This window comes from Sander vitreus, chromosome 11 (genome assembly GCF_031162955.1).
Source record: "Sander vitreus isolate 19-12246 chromosome 11, sanVit1, whole genome shotgun sequence".
NCBI lineage: Eukaryota > Metazoa > Chordata > Actinopteri > Perciformes > Percidae > Sander > Sander vitreus.
In genome coordinates, this window is record NC_135865.1 from 9,769,827 (window position 1) to 9,796,338 (window position 26,512).

Consider the following 26,512-nt stretch of genomic DNA (forward strand, 5'->3'; position numbering starts at 1 on the left):
GCAGGGAAAAAAGGGCTGCAGTGACAAGACGAGCCCCAGTGACCTTATCAGAACACGATCATACAGATGTCGAAAGAGAAATTGAGTCTGACATTAGACGCATACTTTTTTCTAGTGTTTTGAGAATAAAGTCATAATACTGAACAAAGGAGATGGTAGAAAAGTCCAACGATTCCAATTTTATCTAATTTAAATAATAAGTCTAAGCAATAAGATATATGGTAATACCCAAATGTTGATTAGATGGATATGGAAAATTGCTCTTAGTTGATCAGAAGTCCTGAAGAAAGTTCTTTATTCACCAAGTTTCCTATAAAAAAACATAAAAGATGAATACATCTTTTCTTCTGAGGCAGTAAATGAGTATTTTGTGATGACATTGGAGTTTTTGTTGCCTTATCTACATCTACAGTCAGTTTTCAAGACTGCTTTCTCTCTATCTATTATAACTAACACATTATGCAAAACACAGTATGAATACATTGCATTCCCGTCTATTGAGTCAACTGTCATTAGAGAAATGTATCCCTCTGTGATTTTTATTTTGAGATTATTTTGAAATCTTATTGTTGTCTATATGTTTTATCTGTGGAAATAAGAACGAATACAACAAAATAAGTCCTGAAACACATGCAGCATGCACTGCAAGTATAGCTTTAACATGTTTTAGCAGTGGATTTGTCATTTGAATATGGCCCTGAAACATGATTAATCTAATCCCAACGACATGAAATACCAATACTTCTGTACATCTGATAGGTCATTAGCATTGTCTACTGTATCACCTTGAATCCCCTTGCCAAACTAATCACACTGGTGTACAGAGAATGTATGGTATGCGATATTTCATGAAAAATATGCAAAGTGGAAATGAGTCTTTCCTTTCACTAAGAAGATCTTTTTTTTAATCTCTGTGACAGCCAAAGTGTCCTTTACCTCATTTCAGTGTGCATCAGAATTTTGTGTAATTGACACACCTGTTTTGAAATATGCACACCTCATCTTTTGCCTCTATTAATGACACTGAAATACATGGCATACGTGGCGTACACATACGTGGCATATTATCATTATTATCATTATGATTTGGTTTTATAAATTGCTAGAAGAAGTTGCTGTAAGGTTTTAATGCATGACAAAGTAGAGCAGCAGTGGCACTCCAAGTCAAGCAGCACTTCTGTGTCTTACAGTATACTGTCAATTTTACACATGGGCTGCCAGCCAAGAGCAGAAGTGTTCATAATCCATGGACAGATTTCTGAATAACTTCACACATAATGAGTTTGATCCAGTGTAATCCATTTTCCCTGCACCAAGCATACAGTAACACACTTTGTTGGATGTGTAGTACAATGTGACACTGATAGTTTAGACATTGAGGTGTCACATTTTTTATAATCCAGCCTTTCAGACACAAAATGTAAAGTTTATAAATAAATGCAGAATTCCGGTGTCTGACAGGTCACTTCTGTTCAGCAAACATGAGAAATCAATTCCTTCTTATTGCATGTCATCGATGAAGGTCTGTGTTTAAACTTTATTAAGGTCATTGCATAACTGAAATTCACAATGCCCATATTTGAAATGTGCAGCTCCGTTGAGCCTGGTCACTGGACCGGGACTCCTAAGATGTAATCAGTAAAAAAAAGCTTCGAAAAGCTCTTATGACCCAGACCCTCCCTCTAATGAAAAGATATGTGGCCTCCTTCAGTGAGTTGGATAGAAATTCTGCTACCTGAGCTGTTTAGCGGACAGTCGTACAGGTAGTAGTGGTTCCTATGCTGCTATGTATTATCCTTTGTGAAATAAAAACAAGTGAAAGGCCTAACAAATTCCCTTTTAGCATGTAAAATTACACTGTCTGCATCCTCATTCACAACCCGTGAGAGAGATTCTCAACCTGTTCAGAAATGTGACAATTGATTAATTTGCAAGATTTGTGACATAAAAATATCTCTAGGGTTACAGTATAACACCAGAGTTTAACACCAGAGTTGGCAGAGAATAAATTGTGAGGGGAGTGCAGGAGGAGTAATAAGATTAAATCATACTTTTTTCCCTTTCCTTAATTAAGTACTTTTCATGTTTTCCTTCCCAACAATCTTCTAGTCTTTTTGGGATTTTGACAGGGCTGATTATGTGGCATCAAGCAGATGCTCTGTTGCCAAGATGTCCATTGACAATTATTGCTATTCTTCATAGCTCATTTCCCATGGAGCAGTGATAGAAATTGCTCCATGTTATTAATAGTACCGCTTGCTATGGAAATGAGACACTAATTTAATCAAAAAGCACTGTTTTTATTCTGGTTTGATTATCAAATTAACTATGACATTCTTACAAAAAATTGTATTATAGTCATTTGTTTTAAGTTGAACACATTTCAACCACATTCATTTATATTTTACTTGATTAAAGAGAACAAATAAGTGATAATTTACCCATGATTATTTGTGCATTTAACAAGCTCATCTTGTGTTGAACCAGTTGCACGTCTGTGTGCTTGTTTGTGTTTCAATGTAGCTCCAACAGCAAAATACAATTACATTGTGTCAGTCATATTTATATGGGACGGTTATTGAAATTGTGTGAACAGCTCAGTTTTGCTTTAGCGCCAAATGAAATCACAAAAAAAGCAGTTTGACTATTTTGCAATTCCAATTCCTTTTTGCAAGATTTACAGTAAATTGTGTGTACTTTTTAGTAAGTGTTTCTTGCAAAAGATAATTACAAGTAATATAAATGCTAAATGTAAATGCCAATATTAAATATATTAATTCATTTTAAAATGTGCTAAACTCAATCAAGACTATACATCTTATAAATATAGCCTACAATCTGATGAAAAAATCCAATGTACACTAAGCTCACAACCCTGAGTCCCGAACAGTAAGCATCAGACACACTTACAAATACAACATTTATAATGTCTTTCATATTATGCATGTGTTTTTACAGTGCACTTCATTCAGTATTAGGACAATGTCACATGTTAAGTTGTGTTGGCTCTCCAGTGACAATGACAATGACATAATAAAATGTCAAATCACAGCCTCAATTTCAGGCTATTTACAACCACATCAGATGAACAGTGTAGTAACTGTATCCCCTTGTGTCCCCCTAATTATAAGTGACTAAAATGTAAAAGACCAATGAAAATGATCTTAATAGACATTTTGTTGCAAATCATTTGCTTGTTAATGAGTGAACAGACTAGACAGGAGACAGTTCGTACTGCAGCAATCTTCACCTGTTGCTTGTTTGTATCAGAGGCTTTTCAGTCTGGTCTTCAGCAAGCAACCTGCTCAGTTGGGTTGAGGCAGGTGACAGACTTGTCCAGAACATTTGACTTTTGGGGCCATAAAAACCCCTTGGTTACCTTGTGTGTGTATCATCACCGTCTTAAAAATGTAATTAGTCTAATACTGTTCCCCCATTATAGATGAGACCACAAAGTACTATGTTATTACTCTAAATTATCCATCAATGGTGTGTTTCATTTGAGCACAAATAGGTTGGAAGCTTGAGTTTAGAGCATTGTTTTAATCACCTGAAAAATTGTAAACAATTTTAATATTAGTAAACATTATTATGAAACGATTTATTGTGTGCATGTGTGCTGCTACTTCAAGGACTTAGTTGATCAACCAAAGAGCTATCCATTACATGTGTGCCTATTTCAAATAATTTAGATGTAACAAATAGATTTAGCATTTACATTACATCTTATTATAATGAATTCTTTTTGGAAAACATGCTTGATTAAAAAAAAAGATCACAAATTTGATGTTGGTTGTAAAATCATGTGAAAAACTGCTTTCTTTAAATATTTTCAGCTACAGTAACCATGGCAAAATGAGGATGTTAAATCTGAGTATGCAATGCTGTACAGTCAGTGTGTCATATTTGAAAACAACATGCTATCTGCCTGTCGGAAGTGAGGATGATTGGGTGCGAGAGTTGAGGGAGAAATAAAGCATGATGATTTGATGACGAGGCGTCTCATTTCTCAAGCAGGGAGCTGATGATAACCTGTCATTCTTCTGGTCTGCTACACTTGCACACTAACTGACTGCTGGGACCGGTTTCTTCCTGACAAGCTCCCGTCTTCTCTGCCCTTTCATCTCCTCGCTTCACAAAAGACAGTTTAGAAGTCTTTTTATCTATGCCTGGGGGTACAGTTCCTTGTCTGCCAGGAGAGGAATTCAACCAATTAAGCATGTGGTACTATGCTTATGAATCACAGGAAGGGCTCTAAATGTTTTTCAGTGTGTCACTCTGCATAAATTGGCAAACTTTCTTTGACTCACCGACAAACTTAAATAGTATAAGTGAACACCACCTGTTGTTTTACTGGGTGTAAATGTGAATCTTGTTATAGTCTGTATTATCATGTCTAATGTAGCTCAGCGTAAATTCTGTCAGGGAGACTTCAGTTACGTTATCTCTTTTCTCTTTAACTGATCAGCTAATTGGTGGGTGTTAAGTTTCTGTAAACCAATCAGAATTGGGCACGTATGTTCAAGCCAATCACAGCATACTACCATGTTTTAAATCTGTTCTCTCTCCTGCTTCTGTCAGTTGTATTTTCAGACAAGAGTGCGACCCGCCTCCTCCCCTTCTACCTCCAGGCATTTTCAACCACGGTGTTCTCGGTCTTCTCCCGGCTGACGGCTCCGTTTTTGGTTTTTCATCCGGTCTACGGGTTTTTTGTCACCACCACCAGTGTCTAGATTCCATTGGGGGTTATGTTTGGTTTTCCTAAACCTTAAAAATGTATAGATACCTCTTTTACGATGGAGTCTAATCTCCAAAGTTTATGTATGTACTTACTTTGCAATAACTTACTAATAAATGTTTGCATATCTGCAATGAAGTCTCTCCTGATTGACATAGGAGAGCTCACTCATTACTGCTTAGTAGATCATTTATTTATTCTTTATTGGTTGCTCCCTGTTAAAATTAATGTTCACACCAGCATGTCACTTTTGAAAACAGAAGAAATCTAAAAACTGTCCTGTAAGAAGTTGCCTGACTTTGTTAATCAGGCTGACATGTGTATCATTGCATACAAATCTTGCTAACAGGAGCATCATGGTGGCCCAGCCTTCTATAGGATGCATGTTTAACCTCACATCCTCACTTTTAGCCATCTCTCTCCCTTTGTATATTCCTGCTACTCTCTACTAATACTGTAACTATCTAATGAAGGTGAAATGCCATTTAAACAAATAACCTTGTTTTGAGTAACATTTTAAAGCTTAAAATATTCCTCTACGGGATGTTACTTTAAATGCTCTGAACTCCCTCTAGCCCACTCTCCCTCTTGTATTCCCTCCTTGTATATTGTATTTGCAAAGCACATAGCGGTGCTCGAAGAGATAGCCAGCATGGATGCATTACTGAGAGACTGTCGGTGAGCAATTGCTGATCTTGGGGAGTGATAAAGAGAGCCAGGCTGTCTGGAACCTGAAAAAAGAGGCTGGAGAGAGCCATGGAGCATATAGACCAGGAAGGTCACCAGCTGCCAGAGAAGGGCCAGACCATCTCCAGAATGCCCTCGGCTTCTCCTCTATTTACTGACACTTGCGACAATGGGAACCTGCGGTGAAGGAGAATATCAGGAGAAAGTAGCAAGTATGTTTGGGACAAAGAAAACTTTCGCACAGACTGCAAAAACAGAATCTACATAAACACAAGACTGATTTAACATCATGACACAGTGATCTTGGCCTTTACACATGCAACGCTGAAAGTGGATTGATTAAAAGATATGCAAACGCGATAATCCGCTGGACATCCTCACTATCGCTGCCTTTGCATATGGTCATTTTAAGGAGGCGCTTATCTCTGCCACCAGAATTTACCATGCTAATAGATTTATTTCCTCACAACCCTGGACAATCAATTTCCTTACATTTGCATTTGTTTTGGGAAGCACACTTAAATGTTTATTTTACTGAAATATGCTTAGGGTGTTGTTTGTGCAAATTTTTGTCAGAAGCACGCAGTGTGTTTCACAAATCATTATTTTCAAAAGGATTTTACATTCAGTTTTCTGTCATCTCATTTCCTTGTGATTTGACAGACAATTGGATGTGGTTTTGAATCTATTTTCTTGTTCTAGCTACCAGATTTTCAGCAGTGTTTAGCCATTTATTTATCTGCAGGCTTCCCCCAATCACATTTCTAGGCAGGTGCATGGCTGCCCTCCACAAATTACGTCCAGGATAATTTCATATTGATTAATGCAGATGCGTTCCTCTTGGCTCTCGTAGCCTACCTGCAGTCTATTTGGTATAAATTACTGAAGCCATTTTGCTGCACAAAGCCAGCCCTCTCCAATAAGGTGCTGGCTCATGTGTCGACTGGGGCCCCCAAACTACCCCTCTGCCTGCAGGAACCACTAAAGCTTTTAATTGCCTTCTGTGCAAATGGTCCTTATGCACTTGATAAAGTATCTGGAAAGTCAGGCACGGGTTGGTCGAGGCGCAGGGGAGTCTGTGTACTTGCAGTATGTGTGAACGAGATAGAAAGTGTGGGTGAGAGATAGAGAGAGAGAGAGAGAGAGAGAGAGAGAGAGAGAGAGAGAGAGAGAGAGAGAGAGAGAGAGAGAGAGAGAGAGCGATATGTGTATATTGATAGTGAGATTTAGGGGCGGCTGGTTGGTGAATCCTATCCATGATATTACAACCTTTATGAGTATGGTGTTAAAGTTACCCTTTATGAGCTCTGTTACCACTCAGCAAAATACTTGAATAGCCCAGCTAGTGGCCCACAGGATTATTTCCTTCTGTGTACATTCGCTACAGTATAGTGGCTGATAAACCTGGGTAAAGCGATAAACAATCAAAGTGCGGCTTCAGTGGAAATGATTGCATTCTGTACCCTGCTCCAGAGATGGGGGCCATTATTAACGTGGGTCCTGTCCTGACAATGCTATTTTCTGGAAGGTAATTGCAGATTTAGATCTCTGAGAGGGCCTGACTGAAAGTAAATGCCACCTCTTTAATTATGGTCTCCTCCACGTCTCCTCTATTGAGCCGCGGAGATGTCTATCGCTCCACGGGATCCAGGGGAAAATGACTGTAATGGGAAATGACCAGTGTCTGGGAAGCCAGCTCAGATTAGAAGCGACGTTTCTAATTGATGTCTAAAGAAATCCCTGGCTGGATGACTGGGAAAAGTCACTTTGGAGCAAATGTAATTGGAGTGATTGGAGTTCTAAAAAGAATCATGGGATAATCTCTCCTGATTTAAGATTGTGTTTACGCAGACAACAAGCTCAGCAAGCCGCAGCACAGCATGAACCATTGTAGAAATTTGCACAAGTCAGAGTTGGACACCCTTTGCTTCATAGGGTCAAGGAGACATTCAAGATTTTGCAGGTGACATGCTATGTCAGGACACATAAAGGTGGAGAAATCAAAATCTATAGTGTTTAAGGGGGTTTACAGATACAAAGATACACAAAGATAGTGCACTAAGCTGTAATAAAACATGTTTCTTCATCGGCTGCCTCTCAGAATGACAGTGAGGGCTTTTCCTGTGGTTCTCTGGAAAAACACATTATAAGAGGCAAGGATGGCAACCTCTCCGCAGTCACAGTAGATCAGAATGACCACAAGACATGAAATCTAACGTAATCTGTTGAGTTTTATTTATTTGCACTTAATTAAATATCCTGTCGTGTAAGGTGACATCCATCATGCAATGTTTTTGTACCACAGCTCTAAGGTGCGACCATGGCATCCACACCATTTCAGACTTTAGCTATTATAATTTATTCTACAAGCTCTTGTAAGACATGTCAAATGTGTTAGTTTGAAAAAGAATTTAACCTTTTTCTTGATTGGTAATTTATTTTTGACCATCAAAGACTGACACCATGTCATTACTTTACGATTCAACTTTAGAGGATTTTACATTTACTGGATGCAATATTACAGTAAGGACCAATACATTACAAGTGAAAATACAAGTTGGTTGTCGAACTGGACAATTCTAATTCAAAATGCTAAAGGAGCATAACTGACTTGCAATACTGTGTATTTATCATCAAGTAAAATCAGTGACAACAGTACTGGGGAACAATCATTATTTCTGTGAAAATATATCTTTCTTTATGATGCTTTTAATTACTTACTAATTTATGATTTAAAAGTGAATTTTTATTTCTATTATTTTAATGTATTGGGCATGTATTTACATCTGCAGTAACACCTTGTGTATCGATTGTCACCAGACCTTTAAGATTGTCCGCAGCCTGCTGTTTTGTGGATGTTCACCAGCTCTTGAATCCATCACTGCTTTCTGTCAGTGGTAACAAATTTGCTGCTCTTTTCCGACTATCCGGTCATTAGTTGACATTCTGGTGCAGGGCAAAAGGATCTCTGAGGTTCTCTAACTGCTGCGAAATGTTGAAATGACAAAATAATAACAACATCTATCTTGTGTCTAGCGGTATTGACATAACATTACAGGTACCAAATTGTTTGTGTTGTGGAGTGTGTCTTGAAGATACCTCAAGCTTATGACTCTTAAAGCTCCAGACTGTGTCAAGGATTCCAAGAGTTGATGGCTGATAGTTGACTGGCAGACAAATATGTAATGGTGTACAGTGGACATGTGCAGACAACAGCACATTTTATTTGTATTTTAGTACATACATGGATGAATACAAGTGTGTGTGTCTGTGTGTGTGTGTGTGTGTGTGTGTGTGTGTGTGTGTGTGTGTGTGTGTGTGTGTGTGTGTGTGTGTGTGTGTGTGTGTGTGTGTGCAAGAGCAAAAGGGTAAGGAGTGAACCAAACGATGTGTTTATCTGCTCTAAGAGGCGGACTTTACCATTAGGCAAAGGTCGGCAAGTTGGCAATAGCTAGCTGTAGCTGATAAAATTTGCCAGCGGTAGTTGTCTTTAGCTGATAAAATTGATGATCACCAGCTAGAATTGATAGACTGCTTTTGTCTACCTTTGCCTGAAATCAATAGCCTCGTGAGACCGTCCTGATCTCGCGAGCTCCAGTTTTCCACTCGCAGATCAGTCTGGCATCTTGAGAAATTTGGAGCCGTTCGCCAAACGATAAATCAGCGTTGGTTTTGAGGCGGGTTTAGGTGTGACGTAACAGTTGTTTAGACTGTTCAGTCTAAACAACATAGCAGCTTCCATGGATGAGATCAGCGTAGCTATCGCGCAAATGTATCCGAATTAGAAACTATTCCTTCATTGAAAGAAGAGCAAAAAATGGCACTGGAGGCTTTTCTCAGAGGAAAAGATGTTTTTGCTCTTCTCCCAACTGGCTTCGGCAAGAGTTTGTTATATCGTTGATCTGATTGGTTGATCTGGCCTGTCACCACCTATGTTGGTGATAGACAGATGGTTTATCCTATCAGCTAACCAGTATTTTCGCCCCTTCCCAAAAGTTCTCCAATGGAAAGTTCCCGGATGGATATGCCGACCAAATGAGAAGCAATCCATCTGGCGGAGTCAGGTTATGAAATCACGGAGCCATTGTTAACAACATTACTTACAATTACAAATGTTGCTACACCTGTCAAGTTTTGGGGCTTTGGTCAATTGTCACAATACAAAAGCAGGAAAAAAAAAACATTTAAATGCTACACAAAATACTGTATCAAAATATGCTCCCCAATAATTTGACCTCTTTAGGCCTTTAAAATCTATTCAATGAAGCAAAAGCAAAAAAACAAATCCCTATTTGGTTGACAATCCATTTACATATGGGTGGCAAGTATGGGTGCTTGATATATAGACTCAATATTGTTATTGCGATATCATGTTGCACAATATTATATCAAAAGTGTCGCAATAAGTATGCAATTCCGTCCGTTGGCTGTGTGGCTTAGTTCTGTTCGATTTGGAGCCCGCTTGAAACGCTATAATGATCATGTTTCATTGGCCAGTTACCATGCCACTTGTGACAAACCCTATGGAGCGTACCACCACGTGACGTGTGTGCATATTTCGACAGAGTGACAGTGCAAGTGAAGAAATAGATAGAGACAAAAAAAAAAACGGAACAAAGAGAAGAGAAAGAAAAGAAAGGACCTAAAGAGAGAGCACAAGGGAGTCAGTGGAGCAAAAGTAAGAACACAAAATAAAAAAAAATGAGTGTTGCTTAGGGAGAGGACGAAATAACATAAATTGAAGAGGAAACTTTAGTGTCCAAAAGTAATGGCTCCTCTGTAGCTTGGAAATACTTTGGCTTTAAGCCAACAGATGTTGCACAGGCTAATACACTATGCAAAATGTGTCAAATGGTGGTAAACGGCGCACGAGGCAATACAACAAACCTATTTCCGCATCTTAAAAACCACCACAAGCCACTTTACAATTAGTGCAAAAAAAACTGTTGCAGTGATACGCCAGAGCTAGCCAAACAAGCCTCGCTAGCGAGTGCTTTTGCTAGTGGCACAAAGTACGACAAGAACTCGAAGAGGCATACCGAAATCACAAATGCTATAACGTACTATTTGGCCAAAGATATGATGCCCATCCACACAGTGGATCAAAAAGGCTTCAAGACGCTTCTGAATGAGCTAGACAAACAGTATCAAATCCCATCCCGCAATTATTTCTCACAGGTAGCTATCCCGCAACTTTCGAACAGTGCAGAAAGGCAGTGCAGGCAGAGTTTGGAGTTAGAAAGATTGAAGATTTTTCATCCACGACCGACCTGTGGTCCAGCCGCACTACGGAGCCGTACATAAGTCTCACTGTGCACTGTATTGTTATGAATCTATTTTGTGCATTTTCCCATAACTTTTGTAATTTTACATGTTTTAAAATATCGAAATTAATATCGATATTGCAATATTCATAATCAATATCCCAATATCACATTTTGTCAATATCGTGCAACCCTGGTGGCAAGTAGAAATTACTTTGTTTAAGGGGTCAGCTAAAAAGGTTGGGGTGGAATCTATATAGGATGTGCTAGAATATGTGCTGTTCCTTTAGCATTGAGCACCTGGATTGGTAAACATGAGTGAGATGTTTTGCAGTTTACTGACGTCACGTGAATTTCTAAAATCCAAGGTTTAAAGATTTTGAAAGTTAACCCACACTGCCATTTGTCGATGTGAATTTACAAAGTTGCTGAGTGTATCTTTAGTCGATGGAAAGTGCCCCTGAGTGCAAAGGCTTTATTCACTCCAAAAACTGAAATATGTGAACTCCCTCTCATATATGTATTTTGAAATTGTTCTCATTTCTACCTGCGCTCAAAGGTCAACATTCACATCTTATTCAATGAGTATTTACTGACCTTGTCACCTGCTTTGTATTGTGTGTGGACAAATGAATTAAGATTCAACAGCCTCGGTAATGGAAAAGTGTTTTAATTTCCCCCTGACATTAAGGTGTTGTGCCTCATAGGCATTTGGTGGCACATTACTCGGCGCCTGCTCTCTGGCTGTGCCATTGCCCCTCATGTTCCACTTAAACACTTCAATCACAGCAAAAGATCAAAGGAGCTGTTAAACTAATCAAGTGGAGACACAAGAGATGAAACTCCCCCTGTATTCAGTGTTTTTTTTCCTTTTAGCATTCTCCTCTCTCTCTCTCTCTCTCTCTCTCTCTCTCTCTCTCTCTCTCTCTCTCTCCCTCCTGCTCCCTTCTATAACCCTATTAACAAACACTGTAAATCCAAGTAGGAGGTTTGCTGGCTTAATTGTCTGCAACATATTTAGAGCAAACAATCATCCTAAACAAATGGCCGTGTATTCGCTATGAGCTGCATTATTGAACAAGGAGCGAGAATCATCTTGGGAATGTTCTACCTCTGCAGTGCTTAACGATAGGGAACTACAATTTTAACATCATCCTCTGCACTAGGTTCATAGTACCGTGTATTATCTGCATAGTATTACATAGAATGTACTTTTAGCTATCATTGGTGACAACTTCATTAAAACAGGATTTAGTTCTGCAACAAACAGTAGTTACATTCACAGTTGCATCAGTTCAAAGAATGCATGTACTTTCAAGTATTATTAAATTCTAATGACACAAATAAAGCCATAGGCAATAATGGGCTAACTGAAATGAACATATCTGACAGTAATATATTCATAGAATTCTGATCTATAGCTCCTTGCAGACAGAAAGCTTAAGAAGTAGCATGGTAAAATAGTCCCTCTAAAATAACCTACTGTAAAACAGACAAGACCCAAAAAGAATTTGAAGGTGTGTGGTTTCATAATAAAATGCTTTGAGGTTGAAGGACAGTATATAACAGTCCTTAAGAGTCCATACTCCAGCTTAATAACACCCCGGCTCAGACCCTCTGCCACTTTTCACTAGCTTTCAAAAGGCTGCCATATTGGATAATAACTTGTTATCAAGCAGCTGAACAAGAGGTATATTTTGGAGAAAAAGGTCAGGGGGCGAGCTCCCTTTGATTTTCTTCCTGAAGAAAACAATCTCGGGGATCTAACACATCTCATTTTGCTGTTAATTAAAATAAGAGACGTTGAATTTCTAAAAAGCATGAAAAAAACAAAACATTTGCAACAATAATACGTAGTAGATTCAGGGTTCAGTAATTTTCATGAACTGTTATGCTGTAGTTTCTGCAGTCTCTGGGTTCTGGGCTGGGTCAATATGTATTTTTTTCTACCGCGATTGAAAAGCAAGAAATTCCCCAACCGTAGTACGTCTTTAAGACCCGAGTCCTCTATGATGCTGACAGGTCTGCAGTTAGTTGCCACCCATTCCGCAAGAGCTGTAGTAATTTTTTTGGATTTGCTTTCATCCACAGGTCGGCAACTAGTAGCACTCTCCAGTCATGTTAACTGAACTATATGCTTAGCTCGTATGTGGTAGCTCAAGCTTGACGTGCTTCGATGATATTTTAATTCGGCATTACACAATGTGCATATGGCTTTCGACTTCTGAGCCATCCGGGAGTTTTGGAAAATAAGCGCCATTCAGAATTGTGTTGCTGCTGTCTTTCTCCATCATGCCTGCAGCCTGCAGCAGCAGGATGTGTTACGAGGAAGTATGGCAGCTTGATGATAAGTAAAGGTGCGGCAAAGGGTCAAAATAGTAGCCTGTTAGGCACGACGCGAAGCCAAGTGAAGTGCAAAATAAATTAATAAATGGCGGCATGCGATTAATGCGATTAAAGAAAATGAACACATTATGCTCGGCCCTTAATCGCATCACGATTAACGCATTAATGCTGACAGCCCTAGTTAAAAGTGAACAATAAAACAACAAGCTAGAGCTTCTCAAGACACGGTGGCTTTATCTATTGTCAATACTGCCGGTAAAGTGAACGGCGTTACCTCCGAAAAAACATTGACTTAAACCTTACAACATGTTGCAGTCCGAGTGCTGCCCGTCTAGCAGCTGAGCAGATAGAGAGCAGAGAGGGCGACTCGGCAGTCCGCTAACTTGTTGCTCTCTCTACCAATATAAGCCGCTCTGTTTTAGGCTGCGAAACGTGCCGTTTTATCGGGATAAAGCTATAAACAGAAGGAAACTCCATTAGCTGCTAGGCTAATGTACAATGGTTAACACTGCAGCTGTAACGTTAATGTGTCTACCTCAGCTGAGAACGGAGAAATGTCTTTGCCTTTCCTACCGTAATAGCGTCTTTTGATGATAAGTTTTGTTAAGAAAACCTTGAATCCACGTAAGACAGAATCAGACACAAGCCATGTCATTAGAATCAATGAATCCATGTCATTAGAATCAATGAATCCATGTCATTAGAATCAATGAATCCATGTCATTAGACACAACGTGCACACATTTGCAGGCCAATGTTTTTTTGCGGTGACGACGGTGACGAGCTCAGACCCGCGGTAGGCGTCACGTGACCGCGGTATTGCAGTAATGCGGTAACCGTCCCAGCCCTAATCTCAGGCACAGGAGGACACAATGACATCCTTGAACATTCAGAGTTTCATCAAGCCCAGATTTATCATTTCTTTCAAGTGTGACCTATATGTTGTGCCAATGTTAGAATTCATTTTGGTCTAATGCAGAAATGTAATGTACTGGAAAAAGGGTTAATTTGACAGGTCTTTACATTCCAATCACTAATTAAGTGCTTTCATTTAGGAGCCTAAATAAAGCAAACAATCAGGGAATATACTATTGCAGAAAGAAACATCTGCAGCTGCAACTGAAATGAAGCAATTAATGGTGAAAGACAGAAACTCATTAATTTAATGGGCAAATTACAAAATAGAGTAGTGCCTAGGGTGTTTTTTTGTATGCCTTTGTCCGTTTATTTGTTTTTACTGATGATAAATGTGGCTGCATTAATAACATGACCATGTGTCGTCTTTGTATTTTTTGCAAGTTCCTTAACTCTGTAATCATAATTACAACATTCATTCTATTATTGACTGGTGTCTGGATGAGATTAATTCATTCATGAAACATTTTAAACAATTAACTAAATATTGCATTTGTAGGGCTTTCAGGACACTTTATTTCATCCTGAGATAGAGAAGACTGAGAACAACAATTAAAAGCAAAAAAAAGTACATAGCAGATGGAGAAGTTTCGATCTGATTACAGAGGAGGGAAAGTAGCTCCTGACAAGGCACATAAACTCTTTGGAGCCCTGCTTGTAGTCTCCTTCTACCAGTCCTTTCACAAGGAAGTTAATGATGCTGGCAAGAAGATGAATCACCTCAGACAGCACACAGAGCAGCTCTGACAAGTGAGCACCGGCGAGTCTGACACCTGCAAGTACCAGAAGAAAGACTAATAGTCATGTCAGCTGCTACCTGTAGATGTTGAGCTATGTCTGTCTGTGCTGAAAGAAACTCTCCCTCTGATTGTAGGTGAAAAGTAGCCTGAGGGATATGGCTGACTGGACTTTAACAAAACATTAAGTCATGTAGGCCAATGAGAAAAAATGTTGGGTGACTTTATAACAGATTTCTAAACTTGTTTTAGGAGAAGTATTTGTGTCATGTATGCTCCATGGGGCAATTATTATTATTTTTTATTTATGTATTTTTATTACTTATTTGCATTATAATACAATATTTGGCAGCAATATAGACAACAATAAATCTTGAAACTGAGACCCGGCTCTGTAAATTCACCCTATGTCCACTACTTAAATGCTGTGGAATCTAAGGTTCTAATGTTTTAGTCAGTGTAAGCATCACACAGATTCAGTGATGTGCTGAGAGCAGTGGTGGAAAATAACAAAGTACCTTTACTCAAGTACTGTACTTAAGTACAAATTTGAGGTACTTGAATCTTTTCTTTTCATACTACTTTCTTCTTCTACTTCACTACATTTCAGAGAGAAATATTGTATGTTTTACTCCACTACATTATTCTGACAGCTTTAGTTATTAGTTACTTTACAAATTAAGATTGATGCACATAAAACCCATGTAGTTTATAAAATACAATTTTTTATTAGAAATTAAACTACCTAACAATATAACGGCCTACAAGTCAAGCTGAAATGATAAGCCGATCAAAGACAGAACGTTTTTGATCGTTTCCAGTTTCTAAAATGTTTAATGCTTTAAATACATTTTCCTGATGATACTTACATACTTTTACTTAGTAACATTTTCAATGCAGGACAGAATATTTTTTACAGTGTGATAATATTATATATGTTATATGTTATGTATATTTGGCTGTTAGTACTATATTTGCCTAAACTGCGCTGCTTTGCAAGATTGTTCAATTTAAAATACTAAACTAAAACTACTTGCACATATATGAGTCAAAAGAGACAGATGTAGAGAGATAATAGATATGACGTGGTTAAACTGTAACTGTAACAGTTTATAACAATGCAAAAAAGGTTAGTAGTGGTTACAAAGGTCAGTGTAATAATCAATATAATGCAGTATAACAATAATACATATGAAGACAGCAATTACTAAAGTTAGATAAGGTCTTCACTTGCAAGAGTCATACTGAGTAGCGATACCTGTGTCAAAACTTGCCTCAGGTAGTCTAATCTAAAATGAGATACTAAAAAGGTTGTGAGCGGAACTATTGTTGTTGCAGCTGACCCTGCAGACTCAGAACCTCAGGATCAATAATGTGACAAGATTTGGCATATGACTATTGTTGCTCTTAAACAGTATTCAGTCCAGATGTGAGTGATCTCTGAGAAAAAGTAATCAGATAAGACAAGCTGGTAAATGCATTCGCAGTTCATTTTCACTTAATTATAACAGCTGAATTTGATCAGAAAATGTAAAACGGAATAATAATGCAGTCTTTACGATGAAGAAATGGTAAGCTACAGTATGCCACAAAGTCATCCCTGTCAATATTTTGTATAATAGCTCCAGGTCAAAAAAAATTTATATTATGAAAATAGTGAAACACGTTTTCTTCAGTTGTGTACTATGGTTTTTAAAATAAAAATTCTAAAATAAATCTCTTCAGCAATTGATAAATCAATTTACGCCTTGGGCTAAGATCAATCTTTTCAATATCAGTGAAACTGAGGCAACTGATCCAACCTTATAAACTATTTATACTGTAATGTAAAAATATGCAGCTCCTGGTTTAACATAAAGTAGCATGAATGACTCATTGTTAATGCCAGCTTTAGCTACTTTGGTTAAAATGATTACCGGCATGTGCATTTGTGACTCAGGGTAATGCACTGTGCCACAAACAGAACCTTAAAAAAGTCCCTTTTTTTAGCATAAAAACAAAGCTGAAACCTTTGTGCAAAACTAAACTGAAACTGAAATCAGGTCTTTCAACACTGACTCGAATACAAGGAAAATCAACTTATTCTCTCAGCCATACAACACTTACTCCATGTTTATTATCAGTTTTGGAGGATTTGATAATCCACTCAGTCCCTAACTGGTTCAGGATGACACTTATTTTGGCAAACTGACCACATGCAGATTAAGATAGAGGGCTAGTTTCCTTGGTGATTTTCCTGCTTCAACGCATGACCTATAACCACCGTTGTGACTGGACCCATGCCTGTTTCCCATTTGATCGATTCCCATGACTAAAGAGGCAACATTTTCTGGAGAATGTTTGTCAAATCATCTTACACACAAGTGCCGTTAAACCCAAGGGGGTAAGCGTCTCCTCACAACCTGAACCTCCTATGGCATCATTTTGATGCTAATAAGCACTCACCCCCCGTTAGCATTCCATTGACTGTCATTCATTTTGACGCACTTTAACAGCAAATAACTTTACATCTAAACGTTTAAAGACTTTATTTGTGGGATATTTGAGGAATTACCGTATAGTACAGGAGAAGCTTGCAGACAGTTTCGACTTACATTAGCTGTTTAAGTTTAATTACTAATGTTAACTAGCATTTTAGTTAGCAATAATTAGCCTGTGTCCATGTTATCTCATTACATATACCTACGCTCTCCGTCTCTGCAAGATTGGGAATGATTGAGATTTCTCTTGGCACAGCTACCAGAAGGCTTACAACTTTCAGACAGGTTGCTCACGTCACATTTACGTCGTCTCTCTCAGTTGGAGGCTGCGCAGTAACGCTTGGCGCTCACCGGAAAAGTGCTTCAAATGGCCTTCACTGGTCTCCGTCCAGAGCAACGGGTTCTGTTGGTCCATTCTTATATACTGTCTATGGTTAAACCTTATCAGCCTTCTCACTCTGCCTGTTTTTGCTCTTAGTAGTATTATCACTCACACACACAAACATACACTTGTATCTACAATTAGTAGATAAGGAAAACTGTATGGATTCAGGAGTGATACATTTTACTGAAATTGTTGCATAGCAGGAGTGACTGGACACACACACTCAAATATGCTGGGTTTGCTTTCAACATTACTTTGAATAGAGACATACTTTGGCAGCACCCCCCTCCATTTTCCTACAATTAAATACAATTTAATTTACATTAAAAACAGAATATGAGAGTGCACAGCATTCTGCTACTATTGACATGTCTTTATGAAATAAACAACAGGATCAGCCTGTATTAGCTCATTATTGGCTCATTCAGTATTTGTATATGACTAAGCAGTCTATGTTTTCTATTTAATTTTTTTATTTGAACCACATTGAACCAACAAAAGCATGAAACAGATTGTCGAAACCACTCTGTTACAGTCCAGTTGTATTAACATGAGAGGATGCCATCACAGCTAAAATCACAGCCATGTGTTAATGAGAAATGTCTGCGTGTATCATCTTTTAAAAAGGAGCCATTATCAAAAGCAGTAAAACAAATGTGACAGCCTCGAGAGCATCCTTTCTCCCTGGACCATCGTAAAGTCCCCACAGGGATGGTGTGATGAACGATTCAAGGCCAGCTCTGGCCCAGGGATGCTCCACTGAACCATGCTTTGATCTATCATCCGGCCTTCCCATATTAATGATGAGGTCACAGCGTTGAGGGTCACGGCATTGCTGATAAAAGCGCAAAGCCTGCTATTTGTTATGTGCCCAACTTGACTGATCGTAACTCTTTCGATGAAAGGGAACATGATTTCACACCAAAGACATGCCCGTGTTCCTCATAATATAATGTCGTTTGAGGATCACAGTGAATGAGCCCTATCATAGTCAATGTAGAACTAAATTAAGTGGCTGTTATCACTCATAGGACAATGATTATGGTCTTCCAGGGGCGGTTTATGACTCCAACCCTGCTGATATTACACATGTACATTTGTAGGTTGTGCTTTTTGTAAGTTGTTTAGCGACCGTTCGGTATTTATGGAATGGACCACCGGAGGAAAATAGGGGAGGGTCATGTCTTCTTATTTTTTGGTTGAGGGGAGGGTCATCCAAAATTTTTTTAGTCTGGGCAGGGGGGGTCACCTAACTTTTTATTCATGAAAGAGAAAAATTTCAAAGTGGATTTTTTGGTGCATATTTATCCATGTAGCTCTCAGTCTCGGCCCCCTAGCAGATGGGTCTGACTGCATACGCGGAGATGGCTGCAGGAGGCCCCCCTGGTGGCTCAAACGGGTAATTGCATTGTTTAAAAAATGAGTGGAATAATTACATCTGGCATGACCAGATATTTTATAAATAGCTTAAATAACACAAAACAACTAAATGGTGGTAGGTAATACATCTGATTTCATATACTGCTTTAGTAAAAAAAAATATTACCTGGCTGACGATGGGAGCAGCAGGACGCAAAAAAAATAGACTGTTGTACTATGTCTGGACATCTTACCGTGCCATGTGCCATGTTTCCTAAATGCCACATTTTAAGTCAGCTTACTAATTGATTGCGGGTTTTGTGTAGATTTGGACTTTTATACGTTTATTCCACTTAAAACGGTGAAGTGGAGAGGCCTCGTTCACCTGTTTGGAGATGGCTGGTGAACGTGACGCTTGTATAGGCCTTGCTGGATACACCGTGACTCTGTTTGTGGATCTACTGATCGCTGTGGATTACTTTTTTTCCGTGTCATTGGATTACGGCAAAATACGGATCTTTTTTACGTGTCTTAACGTTTTATGGTGAGTTTGGAGAAGCATCTCAACAGACTGTAGGTCCAACACTGATTGTTCCCCGCTACCTTTTAGTTGAATTTAAGCGTCTGTCTATTGCGTTCCAAGACAGCCGTGCCGCGATTGGATTTCATAAGGGCGAATTGTTAAATTGTTACAATGTAATTTAAAATCTGCTTTAAAAATAAACATATGTGTTTTGGAATATAATGTTCAGCTTCGGCAGCTTTACCTACGTGCTAAAATATACAATAACAAAGCCTAGTGACAAGTCCATAGCAACCAGTGTTGAATTGTTATTTCCCAGTGTCCTTTGCTGAATGGTCTCAATGTTTTATTGTTTCATTTTAACTTTATTTATTATGTTTATATTGAATACTAGTTTACTAGAGGAGGAACTTTGTATTTGAAGTAATGCAGGAATGCATGAAGTGTGCATTTAGTTTCCATGCTTGTTTCCACTACAATGTTAGTGAGTAAATCTACTGAAATGGCCACCACACCATAACAGAGGAGTGTGATGTGTAAGATGAGAATGCAGAGGTTAACTCATGTACATCATGGCTGTAAAAATCAAATGGCATCTGTACTTCTTTGCTAAGTACAAACTTGCATGCAAGGGGAGGGTTGTCCCTCTTTTTCAAATCATTTTGGAGGGTCCTAGGAAAATTAGTACTGATGAGGGGAGGGTCAACTCTTTTTAGGTTAAAGGCCATAAAACTCCTCCGGTGGCCCCTTAATTAAATAACGAACAGTCCCTTACTGCAGCTCAGAGCCCGGAAGGCATTGGAGAAGATGGCCGAAACAGCTTTGGAAAGCAGTTGTAAACTGATAAAGTTAATTTCAACAAATGACTGTCTATCAACATTTATGTTTTACTTATATTTACACAGATTGTTCTACTTGTTACAGGTTGTAGTATCATAACGAGTTTTTAAAGACAAAACAGCAAAAACATATTGTTAAAGGACATAAAGAATTCTTCTAGACCATTACAAACTTTGCAGATATATTTGTCATATCCCTGTTCCTTAGTTTCAACTTGCAACTGCTGTTAACCTTTGCCAATGCAGTTGGTCTGTGCATGGCATGTGATGACTGTTCCCTTCAAATAAATGTGCAGTGTTTCTGACTGATGTTGCAGCAGTATGAGCACCAATGATTTGGCCTCTTTCAATATGTCTCCCATTGCTTTAAAAAACTCATGTGAAATTGCTGTTTTCTTCTAGCTGACAAATTCTGCCAACTGTCATTCAACCTTATTTGACTTACCTAGCAGCAGCCATTGTGAATATAAATTACTTCAGAGTGTCACTATCCTCCTATGTGTTTTATTTATTAACAAAGTTTCAGCTTCTAATTGTTCATTATTTGGGCTAATTCTAATGCCCCCTTGACTCAAATGAAAAAATATAATGTTAAAAAGCAGCATACAGCAAACATCTATGTACTATAAGAAGCTATTCACACATGACTAGAATTTCACTAGCATATTTTTTAACTGATCGTATTCAGTGTATTTGACCTATACCACATTGATATGAGAAAATGAATAGTATGTATTGGTAGTATTCAGTGTTTCTTCCAGAATGAAGTAGTCTTTCGTGGGAAACTAAAATCTGAAAGAGAGCATTTGATCTCTGGATGATGCTAACAAGAAAAATAATAAGAAACAGACAGTGTATGCGTACTGCTGATCAGAATCAAAAAAACCAGGTGAAGGGTTTTCCATAGACAACCGGTGCAGTATTGAACAATTTTACAATGTTCGTAATCAAACAAATCTGTGTCACATCCATCATATCAGAGCCAGATGACACTGTTTTATATTTAATAAAAAGCAAGTATTGGCCATGAGTGTGTGTGTGTGTGTGTGTGTGTGTGTGTGTGTGTGTGTCTGTGCTGTGAAAGCCAGCAGTGTACCTGTAGCACCTGCAGGAAAAGGCTCCCCGTGGTCGGCTCTCAGTCACTTCACTGACTGGCTCTGCTAACATATGGCCTCATCCCCAGGGATTCAGGTCTCACTTGGATTCGTAATGAGATCTGCTGATGAATCTTGACTAACTGCAGCAGTTTAGATTTTGTGTAAATCAGCCTCAATTTTGGTGAAAACTGGTTTTAGTTTAGTGCTAAACTGTAGGAGTCCAACTAACATTTTGGTGTTGAGGGCTTTTTCGGAAGGGGGCCTTAAAGAGACAGGCGCTAAAACTGAGCGTTTCAGAGTGTGGATACAGGTATATTCAGACAGTTTGAGGAAAATAATGTTTTTTTTCTAGTAAAATCCCAAAATACAAGTATGAACCTGAAAATTAGCATAATATGGGACCTTTAAAAAGTGATGTAAATACAGCACCAGTGCAAGCATTAAGTACTGGCCTGGAGGTTACATGAACAACTCTCCAAGATCAGGGACTAAATTGCTAATGTGCTGAGTTTTTTTATATAATTTTATATTGTGCTTAGAATATAGAATTACAGCGTTGTGAGGGAAATGAATAACTGAACCGCATGTTTTGAAATACATAGTGGGAGGCTGTAAAGTACCAGACAACTAAATTATGTTGTGTTGAGTTATAGGCTTCCAGCACCCTTCACTTTCTATCCTCTTACTGTGTCGATGGCACAGTTAATATTTGAACGCTGGTATTACTTAGTTTGCTAATAAAAGGATGAGAACAGCACGCTCTCTAATGGCTTGCCGTGAATGTCAGCAGGGACAATAAATTAAGCTGTGACATAGCACTCTGACCCAGACAGGCATGCTTTTGAATCAAGTATAAGTCATCTAACAGGATCATTGCAATTTGTACACATTAACTCATTGTTTGGTATATTATATTCAGCTCTCAACATTAATGCTCTAAACTCGTCACTACATAGAAACACTCACCTTCTATGGAGCTGTTTGACAGAAATTCCATTATCAGCAGCTTATGTTTCTGTGCGTATGCAAGCTTTGCTAAGGGCACTCAACATGGCTGACTCAATAGCCTGAGACAATGTTCAAATGCTACCTGGTTTACTTTGTGAAGTCAGGCACTACTGTAAATGCCTTTCTATCTGTCTTAATGTCCTTTCCAGTTTCTAAACCCTAGGAACTTTAAATGTACCATAGAAATTGTGTCCATTTGGACTGGCATTAAACCCGGCCATGTTACCATCCATCCATTAGAAGTAGTTTTTTTGTATTACCTTTCTTACAGCATAATCTTCATACATATTAAACCCTGTCTATCAGATCTACCATAAACGGCAATCTATTCGCTCACCCTTAGGGATCTATTGGAGTTCATTGAATGAATCTCAAACATCAAAGCAATCACTGCCCATGGTGAGTGGCATTTCTCTCTCCTCTCTCAGTCTAGCAGCCATGTTCCGCTTCATTTGAGCCGACATCAGGCCAGAGAATGATCTGAGCAGCCAGAGGAGTCTTCCCAGCCGTTTTGTGGGCGTCTGGACGTCCTGGGCTCCTCTCTGTATTCATTAGCAGGCTAGTCACAGCGGTGCGATGGAGCGTATCCTCTCAGCGGCCCGCAGGGACTGTCAGCAGAGTGACGGAGACGGATCGCAGGTGGACCAGCGAGAAGACCTGCCATAGATTAACTCGTCTGCCAGCAGGGGGACTCCGTGGTACCATTTGTTTTCAGCTCAACAGATAATTTTTCCAGTTAACCTTTAAATGCATTGCTTGATGTTGCATTCACAGTGTGGAACGCACTGAGCACTTTTCTTTTAGTCCTGGATGTTTACAAAATTGGAAATGTCTATGAAGACTAGTCCTTGAACTCTGATCTGAGTGATCCGATCACAAGTGTACAGCGTCCCAGGACACATTCCCTTACACACTGGTAAAAGAATGTGGTCACATGTGTGGTGACAAAATCTGCAAGGCATACAATTAACAATTAAAATATATATATAAGTTAAAAGGAATAGAAATTGTGAGATGAGAACATCGAGGCCACTCTTATAGCTGACCGTTAAATATGAAGCTACAGCCAGCAGCCAATTAGCTTAGCAAAAAGACTGGAAAGAGGGAAAAGCAGCCTAGCTCTCCTTTGGTTGCCTGGCAACTGCTCTGAGCCAAGAAACAGTAATAACAGACAGCAAATAACCCCCTGGTAAAACTGCAAATGGTCGTTTTTATACTTGCGTGTGTGTTTTTACCAATTAAAGAAATGAGCTATTTTTGAGCCAGGCTAGCAGTTTCCTCCTGCTTCTACTATTTATGCTAAGCTAACTGACTGCAGGCTGTAGTCTTATATTTAACGGACAGATGTGAGAGTGGTATCAATTTTCTCAACTACACCGCAGAAAGCGAATGTGTATTTCCTAAAATGTCAAGCTAGTCTTTTAGTATTCAAGTACCTATTCATATTTATATATTAATACTGTATATAGGCTATTAAGTTTATCTCAAACTAACCAAAAATATTTATATATTTATTTGTTTAAATCACCAGACCCCATTTACAGTGTGCAGTGAAAGTTTGTGAGATGGTCTCATCTCTCAAAGTATAACCAAGTGGAATCAGGACATTCAGTGTCAAACTTCATATTCACCATCAAATGTTGCCCCCAGGAAAAGAGACTGTATCCTCTGCAAATAAATCCAAAATGGCTATCCCAAGAAGATTTCCACAAGCCTAGAGAGGTTCATGCTTTAGATTAAAAAATGTGTAATTCCATAGCCATCTGGCTCGAAAAAAGAAATTTAAGAGCTGTGTGGATGCCAGCCCGATGCCACATCTTGGAATGGGCTATTGCTTTCCAAATGGCTTTGGGCTGTGTCCCCTTCCATGTATTTGTGCAATACCATTAGCTTGTTTTCTGTCTGCTCTCCTCTCTTCCCAAAGTTTAAAAAGTAATATTTTCTCCGAGCACGGCTGTTTTTTTGATAAGGAATCTAAACTAGGTCAAGGACTCAGTGTAAAGTCATTGAACAGTAATTAAAGTACCCGACGATGCTACAGTTCAAACTGTCTCCACCATGAGCTTTGAGATAGAAATCCATTGAAGGATTTGGAGAGCCATTGTTTCATTTTCCTCATGAGTAAAATCATTTTCTTGCTAGTTTTCTTTCTTCTTTTTTTCCTGAGAAGCCAAGTCTGTAATTATGCGAGCTGAGTTACTGTCAAGCCACTGAAGGGACTGGAGAAGTGCTGCCTGTTGACCTATAATGTGCAAGTCCACTCATTCAAATAAGCGGCAGGATGCTGGGGATAATGTGATTGCTAAACAACGGGATGCTATAACTTCAGCTTGAAAACAATTTGAAGAGTTCTTTTCCAAAACACTACATTGCCATTATAGAACAAATTGTTATTTATCCTTCCACATGTAAATAAAGGGCATCAAGCCAATTCAATTGTTTCATTAGCAGATGTTTTATTTAGTGACTTGCAGATATATCAGTAGTGTCAAAAAGCAAAAGGCATCATCATACATATGTTACATTTTCTGTAGCTGCAATATAAGTGTGAAAAGTGATACAATAGTCCTTTTTATACAGTTTTGTCTGCAACCATGAAAACATGGCCACAATATATTCTATCAGTGACTTAGTTATGTTGGTTCCTCATGTAAGTCATATTAAACATGTCATAAAACATAAAGGTTTTATATAAGAACAAAAAATGTAAAAATAGTCTGCACAATGTGGTCTATTTCAGAACCCAACCACTACTGAGAAGTTCTGAAAGTCAGTAAAAGAAAAAAATAAACAGAAATATATGCAGATCTAGAGAACAATATGTGAACTAATATTCTCACCAGTGGGACCACAATTGCCTTGTGAAATTCATAATCCCTCTCTGTAAGAAGATGATACTTGGCAGCCACCTCCATCTACTGTAACATTGTGCCTGTGGTCTTTTTGTTTCTTTAGGAGAGCTTCTGGCTGAGCATTTGAAGTTTTTAATCTGGCGCTCCAGAGACTAAGGTCACCTTTCACTAGCCCCCCCCTCCTCTTTCTCTCTTTTATTTGCTCTTGCTTAGTTCTGGCAACCCCACTATTTCACACACTATTAAAAGAAATCTGCTAATGCAAGGAGCAAGGTCCTTGGCTTGTGGAATGGGAAATGATGGCATTTCTGAATTCTGTCTCTCTAAAAAAAAAAAGGCCCGTAGGCATCTTGCGCAGGGTTTATGACCCTAAGATTAGTCACTTTTTGGAGCTGGATGTACTGCCTTGGGCTTTTTCTGCCAGAAACTGATTTTCATATTGATGTGCTACGTTGAGCCCTCTCTAGTCCACATATTGGCTCATGCATCACCTGGACTCTGCAGCTGTCAAGCCTCAGTGATAGCAAGTGAAGCAGACAATTTCTCTGTTAATAAATAAACAAGTGAGACACTGCTAGTACATATTATATTCCTTAAGCTCAAGGCATCCGGCTACGCACTGCACATTTCATTACCATTAACAGGGCATGATGCTCAATCTCAATTTTGGCCTGATTTCCTTTCACAAAGCATAATTTTGACATTTTTATGGATTGCTCGCATGCCTATCAACAATGCTAATGAATAACTATACAGTAGGAGCATATTTTGAGCTGCCATTGACTATTGTACTTTGCTCACCAGGGCACATTTGATTTTATATGGCCTGGCCTGAAAATTGAATGAAAAATATATTTAAAAACAAAATAGAAATCAGTTATTAAGTACTAGTACTTTTGTAATTCTTGTTCTGTTCCACATTTATGTTTAAATCACGTTTGTATAGACAAACTACTCACACAGGCAACTGTGAGAGTAGGTTAAAAAACATGCAATATACTTCATACTACTGGCTTTTTCCCCCTTGTCAGAGGGGAAAAAAGAGCAGTTGCAGAATTACATGGAGCAGAGCTTTGCATGTATTACACAGTAGAAAACTAAGGACAGATTATCCAAGGCCAGATGTGTCTCTCTCCAAGAAAAAAAAGAAAAAACATGTCGTCCGCTAAGAAGCAGCTATATCCTGCCACTGGTAAGCATCTAGCAGCAGGGCGTCGGCGGTCGGCTGTCTGGAGCATCACGCCGGTTGTCTCTGAATATGCAAGATTTCAGGTTTAGGAAG